The sequence below is a fragment of the Pholcus phalangioides genome, unplaced genomic scaffold, assembly GCF_987345545.1.
Source record: "Pholcus phalangioides strain wild (caught in Gottingen) unplaced genomic scaffold, Ppha-v1.0 ptg000010l_1, whole genome shotgun sequence".
Lineage (NCBI taxonomy): Eukaryota > Metazoa > Arthropoda > Arachnida > Araneae > Pholcidae > Pholcus > Pholcus phalangioides.
Window position 1 is genome coordinate 30,789,410 of NW_028301603.1, and position 22,188 is coordinate 30,811,597.

Sequence of the window (22,188 nt, forward strand, 5' to 3'; positions counted from 1 at the left end):
CTTGCCATGCTCATAAACTTTACGTGCCGCTGCAGCCCCACGTGTTTCCCATCGGATTGAGGTCTGGAAAACATGCGGTCGAAACCATCACTGGAATCCCATTTGCAAGGAACCATTTCCAGGTCGAATTTTCATTGTGAAGGGGGTGCATTGTGCTGTCGAAATTGAGTTGTGGAGTCATTTTGAGATTCAAAAAAATGGAATTAGATACTGATTCAACAGTTCCTGATATGCCTGATCATTCAGACGTTCAGACATAACACACAGCTAACTGCACTTTTCCACTAGCATTGAACGCACCCCAATCAGTAAAATCAGTAAAAAAACTCCCGTGACAGCGATACTAACCCTACGAACCGTTTTTTTTATTTGGGTTATTTTTCCTGTTTTAATTCATTTTTAAAGTTTCTACGGACTCTTTTCGCCCACCCTGTATATCGATTTTGTACTGCTTGTATATCCGTACTCATCGTTGTTGTCTCATCCGTCTCATTGTTGACGCATTAAGGTAGCTTAGTTCTTCTTTCTGATATCATTACAATAATATTTCCAGCAATCTGAACTATCCAAATTAAACATTTTTCAACACTCTAAATGACATTATGCCACTAGGAACTCCATGACGTATGGTATTTCGCCCAACGAAATCTTTCCTAATTATGATGCTCACAAAGTTTCGGAAGAACAAGCATTTTGTGATAGCCAGATGCATTTACAATGCCGACGAATGAAATTAACTGTATATTTAGATACATTCACTTCAGGGAAAGATGCTATTTTCCTCAAACCTATGGAAGAGCTGCTTACTTTGCGTGGAAATACACTTTTCTGGCGTTTCGTCAACGCAGGAGGACGACTTCTAGTCTTTACGGTGCCATACAGTTCCTTTAATTGCAAGTAATTAGAAACTACTGCTCGGGATTGGCAAACTGACTTCGAAAAACGACAGCTTATTCTAATGCAATTCATCAATTTTGTGTCGTTCTCGAGGTGTTAAAGATTTCCCTCTACCCATTATGAAAAAGAAAACAACGCAAAAGTAAATTTGATACAGGACACTACTCAGTTGCCGATACCATACAGCTGGTTTTTGTCTTCCCCTCTAGTTTAACAGCAAAGACAATGCGCAAACGTGGCAAAATTTTCATGGCGGTGCGATAAACCTAGGTGGCTCTATTATTTTGCGACACTTTCTTTAAGAGAAAATATTCGATAATTTTTCATCCTTAGAAATTTCAACAACAAAAAAATCTGAAAAAGATTTAATACAAGCTAGGTATGGGTATTATATAGCAACTATCATCGAGAAAAGCTTATATTTAGGAAAAACTGAAAAATGGTAGCTCTATCATTTTGGGACACTCCTTATTGTGTTCTCATGTTCAAGATCTTCCCCCGCAACGTGCTGACAACAAACGAACCAACTTCGGCGATGTATTTCTCGTTCCTGGAACGTTTTATCAAATTACAGTCGATTCCGTTTAATCGGGTATCAACGATTCCAGCAAACAATATCCGTTTAAGCGGGGTATAACATGTGCTAAATATTTGATCCGCGGACCTAATGTGGCTCTGAAGGTTATCTGATGTGGCTTGCCCCTTCAGACACAATTTTGTAAAAATGAACTAAACGGCGCATTTAGAGATCGCTTAAATGAACTGAATGAATGAACGCCAGGGTCTCTGCCACCGGACTTATCCCATTGCAGAGATCTCTTCCAGCCCAGCTTCGTGGCAGAGTCTGGAACAAAGTGAGTGTGTACACCTAACAGTCTGAGTGTGTAGCTAGTGTTGTGTATGATATTTCAGAGCTGCCATCTATACTTCTAATTGTGAGTGAAGTGTAATGATTGAATATTTGTAACGTTGTAGGCCTGTTGCTCTCTGCGGCGAGACTTTTTAACGGGAAGATCGGCTCGCATTCGCGCCTTGAAGTTGGGAACCACAGAAAACCAACTTCAGTCGACCACCACTGTGGGGTTCGAACCCGGATCCTCGCATCGCGAGTCCGTCACTATAACCACTCGACCACCACAGCGGCCGCTTAAATGAACTGTCGCACTATTCCAGAGCATAAACGTGGCCCGTGGCACATTTTCAGATCACCGAAGTAGTCTCGTGGCACATTTTCAGATCACTGAAGTAGTCCCGTGGCACATTCAAAGATCACTTAAGTAACCCACGTCACAGTTCCAGAACACTTAAACGATCCGTGGCACATTTAGAGATCCCTTGAGTGACATGTGACACAATTTTAGAGTACTTAAGCAGCCCCCATTGAGGTTCTACATCACTCAAGTTATCCGCGGAACATTCCCAGATTACTTAAGTGATTCGTGGCATAATTACAGATTACTTGAGTGATGCGTAGAGCAGTCCCACAACACTTAAACAGCCCGGAAACATTTCTGTACCACTTAAGCGGCCCGAACAAATTTCCTGAGCACTTGAAGGGTCCGTGAAACATTTAGAGATCGCTGAAGTGGCTCTGTAAGGGATTTATCATCAGGAAGAATGCTAGTTTAGGTGCCCACAAACTAGCGAAATATTTTCCTCATTTGTGGCTCACCGGATAAGACGCTATTAAGAGTATTTCGTATTTTCATAAAGGGTGGTTTTTGACGTAAGCATCATCCAAACACCCCCCTCCCTCCCTTCCCCTTGTCATCAAAAGTCAGCAACCCCCATCGATGCTGACGTAATTCTTGAATGACCCCCTTACGAGTTATTCCCACTCATGAATGCTGATGAACTTTTCGGACGCTATTAAAAATATTCGAAATAATTTTCCTGACACATCTTTTATCCTAAATACTACAAACGATAATGAACATCTCATGAAGAAAACAACAAACAAAAAAACATGTTCTGGCGGAATTAATAGCAAAATAATGTTAAGAACAACATTATAATTCAGTTTCCATATATTTTTTCTCCCCCAACTCATAATGATCACGACGTTAATTTAGTTTTCTCTCTGGAGCGGAATATTCATCAGCCAATGAGATAGAAATTATTTTCCTCATGCACTAATAAGAGATTCAAATGAAAACGGATTCACAGAAAAATAAAATCCACAAAAATATATATTTATATATATATATACATATTATCGAAAATTCCAGATGCAGAAATCGTTTCCGCATTCTGAATCAGTTTCGTATGTTGCCCTCCTGTAATTAATGAAATTAATGAAACGAGCAAATGGCAACGAATAAACAGGCACGAAAAATGCAAGGATTCATCGAAGATTAAAACAAAAATACACGCCGCGCTCGAGACCTAATAACTAACTAAAATCATCTCTCGGCTAATGTGAAATTATTCCGATGCATACTAAGTAAATTTTCCGAGAGATAATTTCTTTCTCTTATTTTTCCCTGGCAAATATGGAGATTGATGAGCTCCAACTGACAGCTTGTTATTAATTTAGGCATCATCTGTGCGCCACTGCAATTTTCGTAACATGTTGCATGTAATAACACCCCCCCCCTCCCCCGCGAAGAACACGAGTCTCTTATTAATTACATCTTGCAAATGGTTATTCTCAGGAGCCATTATATTATCCCCGAAATTTCTTCAGAAAGCATCTTACGAGGGGAGGGCAAAGGAATGAAGAAGGTTGAGGGGCAAAAATTAAACATTATACCCCTGGTAATGGATCTTAAATTCACGGAAATCGAGTATTAGAGCGCGTTTAGTTCCAGAGCCGGGGATTTATTTGCGATGAAGAGTAAATTAGTTTGCGAACGTGAAATTTGTTGATGTTTAGTGATAAAGGATGCACCGAGGTTTCTAATGTGTAAAAAAATTTTTTCTCTTCGCGTTTCTAGGTGATACGACGTGAATCGGCAAGTAGCTATCCTCGTGGCGTGCCAGCTGGTCGTGAGGATGGAACGCTATCCTGTTACACGGAATGACCGTAGTCCGGCGCAAACGCGATTCTCTTCCCTACGAGCAACTCAACATGAATTATCATGGATGGAAATGTGAGGAAATTCGAGTATTTTAGCACCGTGACGAGAATGCGAGTTGTGTGGGGATCAGTTCATGTTCACGGAAGTGAGTACGTTAACCTTTAGTACTTACTGAGGATTAAAACCAAATACACACATTCCAAGTTTTAAATTACAAGACTATTCTGGTTATGAGATTTTAAAAACGTACAATTTCAAAAAAAAAAGAAAATTTCAAGTGTATTTACTTTTCATGAAAAATTCTTTTTCACTGTCACAAATCAAGATGAGCCATCATCGGAATAGACTCTCGCGTTATTGATATGATAGCAATTTTAGGGGCCGTTCAAGTATTACGTAAGCAAATTTTCAACCATTTTTGCCCCCCCCCCCTCCGTCAGCAAAAGTCAGCAAAACTCTGACCCCCTCCCTTCCTTGTCAGCAAAATTCGTCTTCAACTCTGTCCCACTTAATCCTGAATCCTAACGCATATTGGTAGGATCAGAGAAGTGCACAGGTGGGGGAGGGCATAGGGAGGAGGAACACTGTTCTTATCTCCCAGATAAGTTTACATAGGAACTATGCAAAAAAAACTGGAATTTCGTTATAACGAAGTGTTGAACCGAAACTCCGGTCTCTTGGAGTTCGTTATAACGAGATTCGACTCTATATCTTTCAAAAACATTTTCTCAAAATCTTTTAAATTTATATATATATATATATATTTTTTCAAGTCATTTACTTACACATATTTTACATCATCAGTTCTTTTTTCCTCAAAGTCTTCCATTTCTATTTCTTGAAATTCTTCTACTTTTGTGCAAATAGATTCTATTATATTAAAATATGCAATATCTACTTTTTGAAAGTTTTCGATTTCTAATCTTTTTAGTATCCAATTTATACATTTTTCAAAAATACCCGATTTATACACGAAATTTATTCACGAAACAATAGCATTATTTACACACAAAACCAAATTTACAGTTCAATCAAAAACCTTCGCATTCAGACACGTCAGAATAACCATCAGGCTGATAACATCGATATTGCCCACAGCGGTAGATAATCCGCATTTTTCAATGTGTTTAACCGCTTTTTTTTAAGCATATAATCCACGGATTATACGAAGGAAAATATGGTATTTTTTTAAAGTATGCTATTTGATATATATATTTTTTCCTTCAAAATCTTCAATTTAGGTATTCTCAATTCTTTAATTTATATAGTTTTGTAAAATCTTTAATGTTTTATATTTCTTAAATCGTCAATTTCTATTTCTTCAAATTCTTTCAAAAATATTTCTTTCTTTTAAAGTCTTATATTTATATTTTTTTATCTTTAAATTATTTTTAAAAAAAATCTCAAATTTAAATTACGTTTTAAAATTTCGATCTTCATATTTTTATAATCTTCAATTTCTGGGAAAAAATTTTTTTCAAAATTTTTCATTTTTATTCAAGTTCTTCTTTTCTTCTAGAATCTTCGACTCCAGAGTTTTTAAAATCTTAAATTTCTATATTTTTTTCAGAATCTCGAATTTCCATATTTTCAAGGTTTTCGTTTTTTATTTTTTCATAATCTTCAATTTCTACTCCTCCATATAATCTACAATTTCTATTTTAAAATCTTCAATTATCATTTTTAAAAGTCTTCAATTTCTTTTTTTCGAAATCGTCAATTTCTTTTTTTCGAAATCGTCAATTTCTGTTTTTTTTTCTCCCAAATCTATCATTCTACTGTAAAATTTTCATGTTTTTTTGAACCTTTTATAAACTCATCAAATGTTTTTTCTCAATCATTTTCCTTAAAGTTATCTTCTTAATCTCTCCAAATAGTTTTTTGTCCAAACAGTTATTCTCGCTTTACGCGCCTTTTTATCGATTATTCGGAGAGCTACACAAAATTAAACACTTAAAATCACACGATTAGTAAGGTTGATTACCTTCAACCATGCTCGAGTTTTCTCTCGGTGAATTGGCTTCTTTCTGATGAGGAAACCATTGGCATCTAAGAAAACATTCTTGTAGTAATATACGGGACAACACGTTCTCAAAGATCGTCTTTTCATTACACCAGCAATAGTAAAGGATCGATTTTGTCTTTCTCAAACAAAATAAAAAAATACCTTTTTTTCGGATTCCTAGAGCTCATTTTTTTTTAAATCTCTCACAGCAATCCCATGAAATATTATGATCGAACATAATACCAGAATAAATGAGAAATAGTAAAGTGTTAAATTACATACATGCATACTTTTATTAATTTGGATACGGAGCCAGTTTCAAGGTGGATCGCAACACAAAACACATTTCCATTTTTTTTTTACAGTTATTTAAAACAAGATTAATTAGAACAAATATGAAACAATTAGCAAATAATATCAGCATGAAACAATTACAGTAGAACCTCTCGATAACGCACACCCGTGGGACCGATCCCCCCTAGGGTTTAAAGTAAGCGGCGTCATGTCGATAAAAGAAGCTTTGTCCAAGCCGGTGGGAACATAGTCCCAATTAGAAGAAATACAATCTCAGACCGATGTAAGTAGATGGGGCAGTCGCTATTCGAATAGGGAACCCCTTAGTTACCGTCACAAAGCGTCTGTTCGGTTGTGTTTCAGGGGTGCCCTGGGTTGATTGCATGTGTAATATGGTGTTCAGGTTCACGAATTTAAATGTTTTGGGGGGGGGGGGCAACCGAAGAATTAATTAATTAATTTTTGAATGGAGTATGAAGCGATTTTTAATAAGGATGGTAATATGGAAAATACAATTGACATTAATGAAATATTCAATTAAATATAGAAAAATAAACTAATTAATTTTCAAGCAACTCGCGCATGACTACTTTGTGTCAATTTTTTCCCTGGGTTATACTTTATAACATGTATATACAACACACAACGCTATAGAAAGATGAGAACGGTATTTTGCTACGAGAACGGTCTCAAACCCGAACGGGTTAACATTCTGTGGCCGTGGGGCCCAGACCGATGTGTCAAAAGATAAATTATGTGCGAGTAAAAGTTGTATAGTGACCTTTAATCCCGTATTTTTTCGGAGAGAACCATTGCTTTCCATATCATTTGTCTCATTACACGATTATAAGATAAATGACAAAAATATTTGTCTGTTGCAACAACTTGTAAACAAAAATCGACAAAATTGCAAAAGGAGCAAGCACCTCGCGCGTTCTTCCTGCTAGTAAATTGATTATTAGCATCACACGTAAAATTTTCTTCACTGTTATAGCTGGGTTGGGGGATGGAAGGGGTCACCATAGATGACGGGACTCCAAGGGTTCAGGTCACTTGAGCCATACGAATTTCTATGAAGCGTGCCCTCAATAATTCATGAACTTACAAACAAACCAATGCACGTACCTTCACCGCATGCTCTACTGAATCTATTATATGAAGGCTGAAGTTTGTTTTCTGTGGTTCCCAACTTCGAGGCGCAAATGCGAGCTGATCTCCCCGTTGAAAAGTCTCGCCACAGAGAGCAACAGTCCTACAAACAGTACAAATATCCAGTCACTACACATCACTCACTTCACTTCTGAGATATAGATGGCAGCACTGAAAAATCATACACAACACTAGATACGCACTCAGACTGTTAGGTACACGCACTTACACTTCCGGCACAACTCACTAGGTAGTAAATTGCCTATGGCGATAGACCTGAGTTGTGCTCGGTTTGAAAAAAAAAAGAAAAAAGAATCTATTATATGCCAGATGTCTGTCATCCTTAGTAACCCTTCATTGTTTCGCCTTATCGGAACCCCTGAATGGGAGGTGGGGTGATGAGAAGATCAATTAAAAACCCCTCGCGTGGATGGCGAAGAGTGACACCACCCTTCCATAAGTCGCCATCTGGTAGCAGTGGCAACATTTTGTGAGCTTGGCCTGAGTTAGGTCCGACCGTCCATGTACGGTCTTTGTACTCTAGGGCAGTGATTCTCAACCGGGGCCATATGGCGTGGCACTGGGGTACTTCAAGGGGCCACAGAAGAAAATGGGGAAAGGGGCCATGACAGGTCGTTTGGAGGGCTGCAGAGAGCTGAGAAGAAAAATTAAGGTGTGAAGAAATAAAGCTTAACCCATAAAATCAGGGCCGTCTAAGGGCATGGTCCCACCCGGGCCTCACCGCATTTTACAACAAGTTACCTAACGATGGGGTTTTTCGTAGTTCCCCGGCTAGATTTTTCACAGACTCCTCTATATTAAATTTAGTATGAAAAACAAAAAATGATGAAAACCATACCAGGCCCCGAACTGCAGCTCTGTCAGTCCCACTCTTGTGAGGGGTCATGCCCATTGGCCCCACTGTGAAGGCCCCACAGTCCATAAGTGACATCCACCTTATGATATTTTGTATAGTACAATTAATTTTGAAAATAGGTAGGAATAATGTGGGCTGTTTACTTCCAGCTAAGTATGGGAGTTTGCCTGAGGGGCCCATGATGTTGAGACAGTCCTGAATAGAACTCGGACTAGCGGGGAGATAAATAAATTCTAGGCCCGTGGTCTGGAGGTCAATCTTCTTTGCAAACTTTTCGTTCAGTAAAATTCACTGAAAAAATCAATTCAATACGTATAAAGGATCTTGCTTCTAGATGAAAGTTGAAGACTCTGGATAAGACAGGGGAATCCACGAGAAAAAAGATATGGTTCAAAGGAGGCCACGGGCATAAAGGTTAAGAAACACTGCTATAGGATACCTACCCGGCAAGTGAAAGGACGTGGGTTCAATTACCCGCACGGGCAGTTCAATTTTCTTTCTTTCCTAAAATTCATCTTCGCATCAACCAGCTGTTAAAAACCTTCAGATGCTTATTGGTTGGTAGTTTCCGTATTGGTTGTTTGTTCTTTAATGGTATTGACAATGATATTTGGAGTTTTATTATCTTACAAACATACAGATTTATTTATAAATTTTCTCGAGTACATAACGTGAGAAACGAATGAAGGACACAGTGAAAAGAGATACGCCGCGGAAACTTTACGACGCGCATCTGCTTGAAGACCTTGAATACCGAATGCGCTGTTCGGGGATTTTATGGATATTTCAAGTTATCGCCTCTTCGAAGCCGAAATCTTCATTTTACATCAAACGCCTCCAAAACTTTGATGCTGACACACGTCTTATAGCCTTGCGAGAGGTGAATAAAGCGTTGTATGTTTAATGGGGGCTTCCGCCTGGGAGCCTCTGTTTTACATCTCTTGCATGGAAACGTGAATCGCATGTATGTCCTCGTTTGGTGCAAGGTTTCGTGATTGTTTACAACGTGTCCTAAAAGAAATAGATCACACTCTCAAATGGTCAGGATCTCGGTGTTTGTTTTGTCAAATCAAAAGTATTTGAACTCATGATCAGGCTCATAAATGTGGTGTAAATTTACAATAGCGCATTTATACTTATGGTGATCAGATGTAACCATGAGGTAGCAAAAACATAATTGGAAGAACATCACACAAATAATAATAAAAATACTAAAAATGCGAATAATCAAAATAAAACGGACGTAATAATAATCAAAATAACACAGACGTAATAATAATCAAAATAACAGATGTAATAATAATCAAAATAACAGATGTAATAATAAAAATAACACAGATGCAATAATAAAAATAACACAGATGCAATAATCAAATCACATAGATGCAATAATCAAATCACATAGATGCAATAATCAAATCACATAGATGCAATAATCAAAATAACGCACAAGTAATAATTACCAAAATAACGCACAAGTAATAATTACCAAAATAACGCACAAGTAATAATTACCAAAATAACGCAGACATATTAATCAAATCACACAGATGCAATAATCAAATCACACAGATGCAATAATCAAATCACACAGATGCAATAATCAAATCACACAGATGCAATAATCAAATATAACCGATGTAATAATAAAACCCAGACCTTGACGTAGTGACACCAGCTGAACACACGTAACAACCAAAAGACACAAGAAGTTATAACCAAACTGTAGTAATCAAATGAAACCATAACATGAGGGGCAATAAACAAAACAAAGCAGATATGAGTATATCTTTACAAGTAACACCTCTCAAGAGAAGTCTAGACATACACACAATCATAATCATAAAGAGTATATATAGACTGATTATTAATATATACGAAGCAGCAAATGTGTTTCGTTATGACATGGCGTGAGCGGCAAGAGATGTAATCACCATAAAAACGAATTCGTAATCTCAGATGTGAAAGTGAAAATACAATAGTCAATTATATATAGGCATCGATGAGTTCTGGTTTCGGTGTATCAAAATATTTTTTTCGTATGATTAGGCTCATAAATATGCTACTACTACATAACCAGACATGCACCTCGTTCATATTCCTCAGCGGAAATTCTTACGAATTGTACATGTTGGAATGTGTGTGTGTGTGTGTGTGTGTGTGGATGTAGTGAACCTTCCGAGAAGTTTGTTTGTCGTGCTGCCATCTGTACATAACAATATTGCACAGAAATAAACTTCAAAATATTCAAACAGCATAAATATGCTGTGAGTTTGGCGCATTTAAGCTTAGTATTCATCAGATGTAACCATAAGGTAGGAAGGATGTAATCGAAAGAACATCAAAAGATATAATAATAAAAATAACACATGTGCAATAACCAAACAACAGATTCAATAATAAAAGCAATGCATGTATAATAATCAAAACAATGCATGCATAATAATCAAAACAATGCATGTATAATAATCAAAACAATGCATGTATAATAATCAAAACAATGCATGTGTAATAATAAAAACAACGGATGTGATGATCAAAATAATACATGTGTAATAATAAAAACAACGGATGTGATGATCAAAATAGCAAATGTTTGTGATCAAAATAACAAATGTTTGTGATCAAAATGATGAAATGATCGAATAACATATGAATGATCAGAATGATGTAATAATCAAAATAGTGGATGTAAGGATGTATCAGAACCATATAATAATCAAACAGACAGATGTAATGATCAAAATGATTTAATTATAAAAATATATATATGCAATTATCGAAATAATGCGATTTTCAAAATAATACATGTGGCAATTATAATTATGTAATAAATCAATATAAGAGATGCAATGATTATGTAATAAGCAAAATGACAGATTTAATGTGGCAATTAAACTCAGATGCAAAATGATAAAAATGATGGAATAATCAGAATAGCCGATGTAACAATCAGAATAGTGTAGTAAATAAGAATAACAGATATAACAATCAAAATGATGTAATAAACAAAACAAATGCAAAAAATCAAACCAGAACTTGATATATTAACACGACAGAGGCGACGTAACAAGCAAACAAACAATAGTCAAATATGCAAGGGTGCAATAAATAATTCAGAACAAACCAACACTAAGAACAGTCCACACATAATCATTTAAAAAACGTTCTTTGTGTTACCAAAACAGCTGTTGATGTTTATTCATGGCGTGCAAGGCAAAAGATGTAACAAAAACAAAAAAAACAACAACATGAAAGCCTCAAACTCAATAATCAAAGTAGTAAAAAGAAGACATGATGATGTGCAATAAAGATAATCTAAGTGCGAAAACGTCTCTCTTTCAATGATAAATTACACGGAAATGCACTTTTTTTAGACGAGGTTATAATGTACACTAAAGTATTTGTACTAGAGATAATCTAGGTAAAAACCGTCTCTCTCTTGAAACATTCCTCTAAAGTATATGGAAAAAAAATTCACCTTTTCTTGAATATAATGGATATATTGTACTTTTAATAATACACTCTCACTATAAATTTTCCATCAAGCATCGGAAAAAAATGAATATTTGCGGTTATCCTTTTCAAACGTTTTTAGATAGTTCCTATTGAAGTAGATATTTACTTTCAAACGAATGGGACAATGTACTTTTCTTTAAAAAAAAAAAGAAAAACTCTTTTAAATATGCATATTTATTTTCGATTTTCGAAGCTGGATATTTTCTAAGCATACTTCAGTACCGGATACTTGCATATACATATTAATAATGCAAGCGGAATCCGCATTGTACTCGATAGATATATACGAAATACAGAAAGAAGAAAAATACGCATGCATGGAAATAGAAGAAATACCTCTCTCTTCTATATACTGAACCTTCATTCTGGAAGAGAAAAAAAAAAGAACTATTATGCAAAAGATCGGAAACTTCTCTCAACATCGGATTTACGTAGAAGAAAGAATTTCCTATGACGGTAGGTAGAGAAATAGAAGAAAATGGTAAGAAAATCGGTAGAAGCGGTTCACCGATGCTTATCCTGTAACGAAGGAAATTCACCTGAACGATAGTTGACGAGGATTTTATTTTTCTTTTGCTTCTTTTGTGGGGGAAAAATAGAGGAAAAAATATTAAAGAAAAATCTCAATTTTTTTCCTATAGCCAAATGCAATGAACAAAATTTTCTTTCAAACATCGAAATAAGAGAAAAAAAAATCCACTTTCAAGGTGGAGAAAAAACTGGAAATATCTTATTCTGAAAAGGAATATATAAGATAGGTACTACTCCTCCTCCCTTCTTTTACCCGGATCTTTCCTAAGCCCGTCTCTGACAGGTGAGATCTTCCTCCCGGCGTAATAAATAAAATAGGATTTAGACTGAATTTTTCGGTGCGCCTGATAAAAATATCGATCTTGTCCGATATTGTAGATCATTATTTTAAAGGAGGAATTATCTTCATGTGTCTATTAATCCCGTTAATTCTTCGTCAAGATCTGCTTAAGAAATATCAATCCTTCAACCGGCATGGTCATCATTGGTGCAATGGAACAAAATGATGCAATAATCAACGCAACAGATGCAGCTGTAAAAATGATGTAATTGTAATCAAAATTAATAATCGGGATAACAGATGTAATGATCAAAATGACGCGGCAAACAAAATAGTATACGTAACGAATCAAAATGATGCAAGAATCAAAATAACAGATGCAACGATCTAAATGGGGAAATGAATCAAAGTAATGTAGATGTAACAATCGTAATGGTTTAATGATCATAATAACAGATGTGATAATCAAAAGGTGCAATATTAATCTAACGAACCAGAATGATGCAATACTCACCCAAAATGGCATGTAACGATCAGGATGGTCCAATAATCAAAATAACGGATTGGAATAATGTAACGATTAAAATGATGTAACGATGAAAATAAGAGATGTGACAATGAAAATGATAAAATAAATCAGAGTAACAGATGTAATGATCACAATGGTTTAATGGTCATAATGACAGATGCGATTATTAAAATTCTGTAATATAGATCTAATGAATCGAAATGATGTAACAATCACAAAATCATATAACTATAAAAATAACAGATTGAAAACCAAAATAATATGATAGTTAAACTTACAGATGCAACGAAATCACAATGATGATAATAACAGATGTGATTTGATTATCAAAATGATGTAATATTGATCTAAGGAATCAAAATGATGCAATAATCAAAATAACAGATGTAACGTTCAGAATGACATAATAATTACAATAACAGACGAACCGAAAACGAAACGGGACACATTTAAAGCAAGAATTATCTGATGACTGTCTTCTTATGTCTATTTATCTTGTTACATGATATGCTTTAAAAATTTTAAACACTTTAACCGGGACAACAAAAATCGCTGTTAAATGTAAATATGTATATATACAGGGCGAGCAAAAAGTCCGTAGACACTTTAAAAATTCATAAAAACCGGGAAAATAACCGAAATGAAAAACGGTTCGCAGGGTTAGCACCGCTAGGTCACGGGAATTTTCACGGTGATCTTCTAAGACAGGGAAAAAACCTCAAAAACCGCCGATAAGTGGCGCTGACGTACACAAGTCAAAGAAAAGATACACAAATAACGAACAGAATGTCTCCAAATCGTTTATTACAGCAGTATGTGTTCCACATGACCACCACCACCACAGGAGATAACCCATTGCAGGCGAGTCACAAATCCAGCAACGGCAGAGTACAGCAGGTCCGGATGCATACATGACATATCGGCGGATCTCATCTTTCAGTTCCGACAGATTAATATATATATATAAGGGAGATGTGTTTCATTGAGAAACCAGCTTTACAAAATATCTGGGACTGTTATTACTAAAATAAAAAGGCTTTTGAGAAGGCGAGATATCTCGTTGATGCCGGTGCAAGAATTAAAATATCCCTTTATTATTCAGGCATGTAAAAGTATACATATCTATATTTCGTAGATAAATACCAATAAATTTAAGAAGTTATGGAAAGTTTATAAAATTACTCAACGTAATAAAATACGCGTGAATATAATATTGAAGTCATGGAAAATGATCGAAATCATGATAAAAATCTGATTTTTATTCAAGAAATGGAGTCATTTCAAAACTATGCAAAACAAAATGAATAACAATAAAAATAATATACATTTGAAACAAAATATTTTGACTACTTTTATCTAAAACGTATCGGCAAATTTTTTTGTTTGAAATGGATTTTAGTTGCTTTTGAATCACTAAAAACCAATATCATTGTCCCTTCAAAATTCTAAGAAGTACATATATATGCATATAATTTAAAAGTATTAATGAAACAATATAAAAATTCTACGAAAACAGAACAAAAGAGGTTCTTTTATCTTAGAAATATAACATAATTGACTAACATAGGAAAAAAAAAATTTAAAAATGAATAAAAACGCGAAGAATTTTCATTGAAAAACGGGACAAAAAACTAAACTTAAATCTTTATTTTTTAGTAAATGATTGAAAACAATTGCCTGCCTATGGGTAACCGACAAATTTCTGCTTCAAAGAAACCCCAAAAAAAAAAAAACAAATAGAATATTTTTCAATAACGTTTTGAAATATTCCCGTTTTTTTCCTCTTTCAAGGCAAAAAAAATATGTAAATTATGGGAAGATCCTGAGATGTTTTCATGTAGAGACGCCCGAAGCGATAGAAAACACTAGAACATGACGAAGGGGGGAAACAAAAATCTCTTATCCATAACACAAAAGATTATTATCTTATTACCATGCCTTCTCTTTTTTGACTTGTCTTTTTATATTTTAACATCATTTATTGATAGTATTTTTTTTTCCTTATGGATTTATAAAATTCCGAAATTAAAATACAATGAATTGTGTTTGAAAAACAAAATGTTTCCACCAATGCTATCGAACAGGTTTCTATGAGAATAACTTTTTTTACAATTGGAATTATCTTATGGGGAGAGAAATATAAAGCCAAAAACACACAAACATATGATTGTGAAATATTTTTCTACATCGAAATAATAAACTAGAAGTTTTCTAGTATTTCATTTTACCTAAAAACTCCATTTTTGTAAAGAAATTCTTATTTCCCGTCATAAAATGCGACAAAACAAAGCAGACTCAGCATGCAATAAGTTCGTAAATATTGATTTTATATCCGTTTTTTATTTCAATGTCCTCCGCTAGAGTCTTCAACGCATGTCCAGTGGACCACGTGTGGCCCTAGGAGTGCTTTGCCGTGGCCCGTCGACCATCTTGAAAAAGTAACCACTGAATATTGAAAGACGATGAAAAACAAAACGTCAAAAGCATATTAGAATATTTTTACAATTCACAGAAATGTTCACTCAAATCATTTTGAGAATGAGTGAAAAAATAATAACCATTTCAGAGTTATTGAAAGAAAGTATTTAATAATTGGTGAAAATTCATAGCAAATGAAAAAATAATAATTTCAGAAGTATTAAAATTAGTTACAGAATAAATAGACGAAAGATTGAAATATTTTATTTCAGATTTTGTGCATGAAATAACTCCAGGAATTCAGAAAAAACTCATACTTAATGAAAGAAATAATTTCTGTATTCATAAAAATTCATAAGAAAATGAAAATAATATGAAAATTCATTTTTAATGAAAGAAATCATTTCTGTATTCACGAAGATTAAAAAAAGTTCCATAAGAAAATGGAAACAATAAGAAAATTAATCTTTAATGAAAGAAATAATTTCAGGGATTGAAAAAAAAACTCATTTAACGAAAGAATATAATTTCTTAATGAATGAAAATTCATGTTTTTCATTAAAGGAATGATATAATAAAAATAGACTGGATAATTTTAGAATAAATAAAGTCTGGACCTGTCGGTCCAGCTGTTACGATGTTACTATAAATTAGTAAATTCAATCTTTTGGATTTTCCCCAATTCAAAATTATGTGCAGTTCTAAATACCGCAATATAACGTGGTGGCCCGCGGGCTTCAAGGAAAGTTTTAATTTGGCCCTCAATATCCGAAGGGGTTGAAGACCCCTATAATAAGTCGGCAAAAGAACGTGATGTATTTTGGCAATACAGACTGATGCTACAACAAGATCGTAATTTGGTTCCGTAACACGTAGGTTTCCTACTATTGTTCCGAGGATCTCTGGGGTGCAGCAAGGAGTTTTTATGGCTTTCTCCGCGTTATCAAAAGCCGAATTTTTTCTTCATTGGTGTTACAATAAAAATAGCTATACTGAAACTAATATCGAATAGCTAATTAATGTTTTGGTTTAGTAGAGCTCTCCATCAAAGTTTCCGTGGGACAATCTCGTAGCTGCAAAGTTTCCGTAGAACTGTTCCCCTAATCATCAAGGGTTCCCATTCTCGTAACAGGCGCAAGTCTCGTAACCACAAAGGTTTCCGTGGTCTTGTAATCATCAAAGATTCTTTGCAACCGTTCCGTAACCGTCAACGGTTTCCATTCTCGGTACAATAAACCTGTTGTGGGTTAACTTGAATGTTAACTTAATGGTTGTTAACTTGTGGGTTAACTTGAATGTTAACTTGATGGTTGTTAACTTGTGGGTTAACTTGAATGTTAACTTGATGGTTGTTAACTTGTGGGTTAACTTGAATGTTAACTTGATGGTTGTTAACTTGTGGGTTAACTTGAATGTTAACTTGATGGTTGTTAACTTGTGGGTTAACTTGAATGTTAACTTGATGGTTGTTAACTTGTGGGTTAACTTGAATGTTAACTTGAATGTTAACTTGAATGTTAACTTGATGGTTGTTAACTTGTGGGTTAACTTGAATGTTAACTTGATGGTTGTTAACTTGTGGGTTAACTTGATGGTTGTTAACTTGTGGGTTAACTTGTGGGTTAACTTGTGGGTTAACTTGTGGGTTAACTTGTGGGTTAACTTGTGGGTTAACTTGTGGGTTAACTTGTGGGTTAACTTGAATGTTAACTTGATGGTTGTTAACTTGTGGGTTAACTTGAATGTTAACTTGATGGTTGTTAACTTGTGGGTTAACTTGAATGTTAACTTGATGGTTGTTAACTTGATGGTTGTTAACTTGTGGGTTAACTTGAATGTTAACTTGTGGGTTAACTTGAATGTTAACTTGATGGTTGTTAACTTGTGGGTTAACTTGAATGTTAACTTGATGGTTGTTAACTTGTGGGTTAACTTGAATGTTAACTTGATGGTTGTTAACTTGTGGGTTAACTTGAATGTTAACTTGATGGTTGTTAACTTGTGGGTTAACTTGAATGTTAACTTGAATGTTAACTTGATGGTTGTTAACTTGTGGGTTAACTTGAATGTTAACTTGAATGTTAACTTGAATGTTAACTTGAATGTTAACTTGTTGTTAACTTGAATGTTAACTTGATGGTTGTTAACTTGTGGGTTAACTTGAATGTTAACTTGATGGTTGTTAACTTGTGGGTTAACTTGAATGTTAACTTGTGGGTTAACTTGTGGGTTAACTTGTGGGTTAACTTGAATGTTAACTTGATGGTTGTTAACTTGTGGGTTAACTTGAATGTTAACTTGATGGTGGTTAACTTGTGGGTTAACTTGAATGTTAACTTGATGGTTGTTAACTTGTGGGTTAACTTGAATGTTGTCTTGATGGTTGTTAACTTGTGGGTTAACTTGAATGTTAACTTGATGGTTGTTAACTTGTGGGTTAACTTGAATGTTAACTTGAATGTTAACTTGAATGTTAACTTGATGGTTGTTAACTTGTGGGTTAACTTGAATGTTAACTTGAATGTTAACTTGAATGTTAACTTGAATGTTAACTTGAATGTTAACTTGAATGTTAACTTGAATGTTAACTTGATGGTTGTTAACTTGTGGGTTAACTTGAATGTTAACTTGATGGTTGTTAACTTGTGGGTTAACTTGAATGTTAACTTGATGGTTGTTAACTTGTGGGTTAACTTGAATGTTAACTTGATGGTTGTTAACTTGTGGGTTAACTTGAATGTTAACTTGATGGTTGTTAACTTGTGGGTTAACTTGAATGTTAACTTGATGGTTGTTAACTTGTGGCTTAACTTGATGTTAACCATCTCGTGAACAATTAAGGTTTGCGTTTCGTAACCATCAAATGTTCTCAGTCTCGTGACCATCAAATGTTCTCAGTCTCGTAACCATCAAATGTTCTCAGTCTCGTGACCATCAAATGTTCTCAGTCTCGTAACCATCAAATGTTCTCAGTCTCGTAACCATCAAATGCTCTCAGTCTCGTAACCACCAAGGGTTCCGTGCAAACGGTTTTGTAACCATACCATCAAAGGCACACAGTCCCCCTACCATCAAGGGTTCCACGCAACAGTCTTACAACCATCTAGGGTTCCCAGTTTAGTAATAACCTTGATTTCCATTCAACAGTCTCGTAAACATCAGGCGTTTCGCTCGAACTGAAATATAGAAACCCACTTCTTCGAAGTGTACTGAGAGACACTCGACTCTCATATCAAGGGATCTGCTTTGCAGAATAACTTCAGGCTATATTAGTACCGGGATCGACATGATCTAGTGCAATTAGTATTTCTTGGAAGTGTCCGATGTCGCTCAAGAGAGACTGTAGAAGCTATAGATGCGAATATAGAATCCTGTGGGGGTTATTATATTAACCTTTTACGGCGCACTACCCTTTAATGTTGGAATTTCTACAAAAAAAGTTGTAGGCTGTCTACTTAGGTCTAAAGGAGTACGCAGTTAAAATTTTGTAATCACGAAAAGATATACAAAATTTCTTGTAAATACGAGGATTTTAAATAACGCGTCACAGCTGAAGATCATGCATTTTCTTTGTTTTGTGGTGCCTTCTATGACTGAAGAGGAAAGTTCAAAGTAAATGGTGTACCTATTTTTATCCATTTGTAATTGAATTTAACGGTTTGAGTAGCTAGTCAAGTTGGGTGTTCCATGCAGTGGAACACTGAGCAACAAAGGGTTAAAGGGAACTATGAAGAAAATAAAACTTTCCGAAAATGGACGTTGTAGGACAAAAAAACGTTTCGAACATTTATGTGTTTTTTTTTGTATTTTATTTCAATCGCATATAATATGTTTCGAGAAATTTATAAAAGTGATCACCACTGTACACAGCATGCTCAAACACTGTAAGTAAGGAATATCTTCAGTTTTTTGTAACACCATCATCATCTTATTTCTCAAGGTTTCTCCTGCCATGATCATAACCACGGGAGATACCTATCTCATTAGCTTGGAAAGAAAATGGAAGCAATCATCATTATTATTTTGCCCCATGTATTCCAATGGATTATTCATACACCCATGAAAATTCGAGCGCGTTGGTATGAATTTTAAATACGCTATTCAAACTGGAAGCCATAGAGGAAACAAATCACGCTCCTTTACAAACAGCAGTGACAAGCCCGAAATTCCAAGTGTCGAAAAGTAAAATGTGCCTTATGCAAACCATGAATACATAATTCGAAGAGGAAAAGCCAAGAAAATAGATAAAAAAAGCAGAATCAAAAGAAAAAAGAAAATGAATAGAATAAACCAAGTTATGCTAATTCATGTTTCGTATTCTGTACTGAAGATCCTTCCTAAAAAAAAAACAAACAGAAATGTATGGTTGGGAAGCCTCCAATTTCTCGAGTTCAAAATCAAACATATGAGTATTTCCATGATGGAATCAGGAGTGAAAAATAAGAATATAAGAGCAAAAAAAAGGAATTGACATGGTTCCAGAATAAAGAACAAATTGCAGCCCAGAGCGCGAGCTGAATAATAATGAAGAGACTTGTTCGCTGGAGAATAAGAAATAAATATTTCTTTCTATACCCATCATTTTCTTTCATTTCTTTTATGTGTATATCACGTGTTATATATGTATTGTGTCTATCCTTATCTCAAAGAGAAGAAGCGAATTCTTATTTATAAAGCTCGTTGGGTATTCAAAATTTATAGTTTTTTTTTGTTTTTTTTTTCAAGAGAAATTTCGCTCTAAGGCAAAATTTTGTCTTATTTGTATAGGGAGAAAAAATGGAATTTTGATATTGAAGTACAGGGGTATGTATAACACCGTTCATTGAGCGGTGTGAAGTAGGTGAGGTGGAGAAATAATATATGTTCCGATTCCGGTGTAGAATTGAGATACAGAGAGGACGTGCGACGGATTCTTCGATTGGTTTTTCCAATCTCACAAAGACCTCGTATGTACATTCTTAAGATCCAGACAATAAGAATTAAAATTGCTTCTATAAGTAGAGATGATGGGATCAGAAAAATTTTTTGGCATAAAAGAAAATGGAGGTGTATCTTTCGCACGTGATGTTTCGTGTCATGTTCATAATAGAATCGACACGGTACTTTACAATTTAAAATTTTACTACGGATATTTTTTTTTGTATTATGACATTGCTCATAAGAAGAATATTTTTTCACGAAATAGATTTCGTGAAAACACGTCAAATTCAGGTGAAAAGAAAAATAAATTTTTGTTGCTGTATAAATAGTCTGAAAAAACGGAAAACATGGAAGTCAAAAGGTCCAAGATAGCCAAAATTCCAAGGTCTGGAAAAAATCAAATCAAAAATTTTATCAATTAAAAAGTCATGAGATAGACAACGCCTCCCCCCCTCACCTCCCCGATGAATAAATGGTTGAACTTCAGAAGAAATTTGAATAATTTCCATAAAAAAACTCAGATACGAACCTTGAAAACGCATGTGAATAACTAAAAAGGAAAAATTAATTTTCATTGTGTTTCTGGCTCAGATATGAACTTTGGTAAATTTAAAATAAATCACAAAAAAACACCTTCAAACCGTTAGAAATAAAAATCATAGAATTATCCTAATAAGAATCATTAATCACGACAAACAAGAATAATAAAATGACACGAATTAGAATCATAAAATAACACGGATAATTCTCATCATAAACTGAAAATATCAATCCTGAAGTGACACAAATAAAAGTCATTAAATATACGAATCACAAAAAGACACAAATAAAAGTCATTGAAAACAACAAATATTAGTCATCAAAAATAAAAATAATCTAAAAATGCCACAGATGAGAATAATTAAAAATACAAATCATTAAAAGAACGAAAGCGAATCACTAAAAAGAGAAATACGAATCATTAAAAGTACAAATACGAATCATTAAAAGTACAAATAAGAATCATAAAATGACAGAAATAAGAATCTTAAAATGACAGAAATAAGAATCTTAAAATGACAGAAATAAGAATCTTAAAATGACAGAAATAAGAATCTTAAAATGACAGAAATAAGAATCTTAAAATGACAGAAATAAGAATCATAAAATTACAAAAATACAAACCATAAAATGAGAAAAATAGGAATCATTAAAACACAAATATTAATAACACCATAAAGAATCATATTATGAGACATAAAGAATGATAAGATGACCCAAATACGAATCATGAAATTACACAAAAATAAGAATCATTGAAAACACAAATATGTATCATAGAATGACAAGGAAAAAAAAATCACAAAATAACAGGAATAAGAATTATAAAATTACAAGAGTATGAAACATAAACTGACAAAATTAAGAGTCATTAATAACAAAAATTAGGATAATTAAAAACACAAACAAGAATTATAAAATGATACAAATAAAATCATAAATTGACACAAATAAAATCATAAATTGACACAAATAAGAGTCATAAATTGGCACAAATAAGAATCATAAATTGACACAAATAAGAATCATGAATTGACACAAATAAGAATCATAAAATGACACTAACATTGAAAACACAGAAACCGACATTAAAAACACATACGAATCGTAAAATGACGCTGATATGAATCATAAACAACTCAGTTGCGAGGAATGGAAAAACTTGGATACAACATAACATAGTCCCATCAAAAACATCCAAATAAATAA